Source organism: Trichomycterus rosablanca, chromosome 4 (genome assembly GCF_030014385.1).
Source record: "Trichomycterus rosablanca isolate fTriRos1 chromosome 4, fTriRos1.hap1, whole genome shotgun sequence".
NCBI classification, from domain to species: Eukaryota; Metazoa; Chordata; class Actinopteri; order Siluriformes; family Trichomycteridae; genus Trichomycterus; species Trichomycterus rosablanca.
This window is the reverse complement of record NC_085991.1, coordinates 21,495,762-21,499,752: the sequence shown is the minus strand read 5'-3', so window position 1 is coordinate 21,499,752 and position 3,991 is coordinate 21,495,762.

The following is a 3,991-nucleotide window of genomic DNA, read 5'->3' as shown; positions in this document are numbered from 1 at the left end:
CAAATATTTTTGCTTTCTCATATCAGGGACAACAATACACCTACACTAGATTACCACAAGGTTACAAGGACAGTCCCGGTATTTTTAACAAGTGTCTGAAACAAGATCTTTCCCAGCTGCTGACTGACCAATTGCTGGACACTGACACAGCACTAATCCAGTATGTAGACGACCTACTCATTGCCTGCACTGACTCACGCACCTGCCTGACAGACACACAGACGGTCCTTTGTAGGCTAGCACAATCAGGATATAAAGTCAACAAATCCAAATTACAGGTTTGCCGACCCGTTGTCACCTTCTTAGGTCGTTGCATTTCTCCAAAGGGACACACATTGACTTTGAAAGCTGTACAAACTATCCGAGCCTTCCCTAAACCTAAAACAGTCAGCCAGATGTTATCTTTTTTAGGTCTGACAGGCTATAGTAGAAATTACATCCCAAATTACACAGGCCTAACCTCACCACTGAGGTCTGAAGTGACCAGATTGGGTCAACGTAACCTCACTGCTCTAATTGAGTGGAATACCAACCTGGAAGCCAGTTTTGTAGAAGTAAAACAAGCACTCGCACTTGCAGAGCATTTGCAGTCCCCTGACTACACTAAACCTTTTTATCTGGATGTCTCTGAAAAAGAGGGCATTGTAAATGCTGTTCTTTTTCAGAGAGGGGGGAGGAATGGGGAAAGACAAATTCTCCAATACCATAGCTCAAAATTGGATCCTGTAGTACAGGGACAACCACAATGTACTAAACATTTGGCAGCATTAGCCACAGCAGTGGACAAAACAGCCCACATTGTTATGTGTCATCCTTTGGTAATCAACACATCGCATGGGGTGGTAGCATTCTTGATCTCAGCTGCGTTTACACTAATATGACCAGCACACTTCCTGGTAGAGTAGCGGATTTAGTATGGTTGTGTGGAGATATGAGAATCCGGCGAAGGTTGCATGGGAATTGGTCTGGGGGGTGTGCGTTGGTCTTTCTGATTATGCCTTTCAGAATTTACAAGCAGCACGGAGTGGAGGATGCCGCGGACGTCCTGACCAATCACCACAGCCATCGAAGAGACACCCGAGAGGTCAAACCTGGCGGATCCTTCGACAAGACCGTGTGGATTGATGGTATAGGGGTCCCAAGGGGGGTCCCAGATGAATTTAAGGCTAGGAACCAGATTGCTGCAGGGTTTGAAAGTGCACTCTTTTGGTGGGTAACTATCAATAAGAATGTAGACTGGATAAACTATCTCTATTACAATCAGCAGAGATTTGTTAATTTCAGTGTTCAGGCCATTGAGGGACAGAGACCAGCTAGACCAGACTTCACTTATGACCATACAGAATAGAATGGCATTAGACATGTTGTTATCAGAGAAAGGTGGAGTTTGCCAGATTGTGGGTTCATCGTGTTGCACCTTCATCCCTAGTAATACTGCACCCGATGGTAGTGTGACACGAGCTTTGGAAGGATTGAGGGCTTTGTCACGAGAATGGAAGGAAAATTCAGGGATAGACAATGAATGGGTCAAGTGGCTAGAAAAGATGTTTGGACCATGGAAGGGAGTTATTACGAGTTTGGTGATGTCAGTGTGTGTGGGATTGGCAATTTTAGTGGTATGTGGTTGTTGTTGTGTCCCGTGTATCAGGGTATTAATAGAGAAATTTGTAGTAGAAGTAGTGAGTAGAGGAAGCAGAGGGGGGCAGGATCCACCAGTCATCCAGATGGTGTTGGCAGACTTGTCTAAGTATCATATAGATGATGAGGTGGAGGATACCCTTGAAGGTGGGCCAGAAGACCCATTTCAAGTGGCATAAGTGCTACTAATTCTGCTTAATTAAAGATAAAACCGACCAGACAAGATGAGGAGAGAGGACCAGCACTACTGATCATACACCGTGATGAAGGAAGGAGACTTGGAAGGACTGGCAGAGGCAGACTCCGTGGGGGCTGGGAGACCCATTCCAAGGGACAGAAGTGCCACCAACTGGACCTGCCTACAGGGAACAAACCACAGCAGAAAAGCCCGGCAAAGCCGACTATGTGGAAGAAGAGTCCAGTGGAGCCAACGGAACGAAACAAGAAGATGAGGAAGGATTTAGTCAGACTAGGAGAGAAAAACATAAACATATAGTTCGCAGACACATAGACCATCTTTGAAAACACTAGTTGCAGGGTGGTACGCACGCTGAGACGCTAGCCTAGTTGTTTGTTTGTAGCCTTTAGCTAAATAACTTTTTATATACGTATGTTTTAAACATATAATTTATACGTTAATCTTCCGTGTGTTGTTGATTTAGTTTTATTTTGTCTATCGTAAAAAAGCGCTTGTGTTTACTAACGTAAATTCGTGCTGTGTTGGAAACTAGGAAACTTCTGCTACCGGCATTTGTTTGTACGCTAGCCTAGTTGTTTGTTTGTAGCCTTTAGCTAAATAACTTTTTATATACGTATGTTTTAAACATATAATTTATACGTTAATCTTCCGTGTGTTGTTGATTTAGTTTTATTTTGTTTATCGTAAAAAAAGCGCTTGTGTTTACTAACGTAAATTCGTGCTGTGTTGGAAACTAGGAAACTTCTGCTACCGGCATCCGAACGAAGCCGGTTTTGTTTGTTTTTGTACTTCAGCGCATAAACATCATAATTATCCAGAATTAAAACCGTTTTCGGTCCGCACGAAGCGCGTTTGTGTTTGGTTGTGTTCTGTATTTCAGCTCTTAAAACACCTTTGTTTTGTGGGGAGTTATAACCGTTTCTGTTCGTAGGAAGCGCGTTTATTTGTTTAGTACACCAGCGCATAACACCGTTCTCCTTTAGAATTACAGTCGCTTTTGTCCGAACGAAGCGCGGTTGTGTTGTTTGGTTGGTGGTTTTTGTATTCCAGCTCATCATCGCCTGTTTCATCCGGAATTAAAGCCGTTCTTCTGTGACTACCAGCAGAAGCGCCGGTGAATCCAACATTAACATCATCTCCAACTCATCTTGTAAAGCTAAGTACATTTCTTTGCTACTATGGCCCCAGCAGGAGCATTATATCCATGTTCCGAGTGTAATATGTTCAGTTATTCCTTCTCCGTGTTTAGTGATAACTTTACATGTGATAAGTGTAGATTAGTTGTTAGTCTGACGGAGAAGATCTCAGTGTTAGAAGGGCGCATTCGGGCTTTAGAACAGACTACTACTAGTGAGTGCTTAGATTCAGCTGTAGCAGTCCCGAATGGCAGCAGTTCAGGTGTAGAACCCCAGACTCCGGCATTAGAGCCCTCACAGCGGGGTGACTGGGTGACGTCTCGGCGACATAGTCGTAGGGAAAAGCACCGACCATCTCAGTTGCACGTGTCCAACAGGTTTTCCCCACTCAGTGAGCCACCCGCTGAGAAGCCTGTTAATGTAAGTGCTCTGGTTATAGGAGATTCTCAGCTCCGACACGTGCGTATTGCAACCCCCATAGAGACACCAGCAACCATAGTCACTTGTATTCCGGGGGCCAGGGCGCCTGACATCAGAGCAAATCTAAAAGTGCTGGCTAATGCTAATCGTAGATTTTCGAAGATTGTTATCCACGTCGGCACTAATGATGTTCGTTTACGGCAGTCTGAGGTTACTAAGAGTAATGTTAAAGAGGTGTGTGAGTTAGCTAGGTCGATGTCTGAGGCAGTAGTGTGCTCTGGCCCCTTACCGATTCGACCCAGTGGCGAAACCTACAGCAGGTTGTTGTCGCTGAACCGCTGGATGTCTAAATGGTGCTCAGAAAACTGCATTGATTTTGTAGATAACTGGTCCACCTTTGAGGGAAGGCCTGGTCTTTTGAAGCGGGATGGTGTCCACCCCACGTGGGAGGGTGCTGCTCGCATTTCTTGCAGCATAGGTGACAGGCTTTACCACCGCGTTAGTGTAGCGGCAGATAGTGTTAAATGACTATCCAGAGCCAAGACCATGCAGCAGACTAACAGGCCTAACCGACTGTCTGCGAGTCGCCATCGGACGT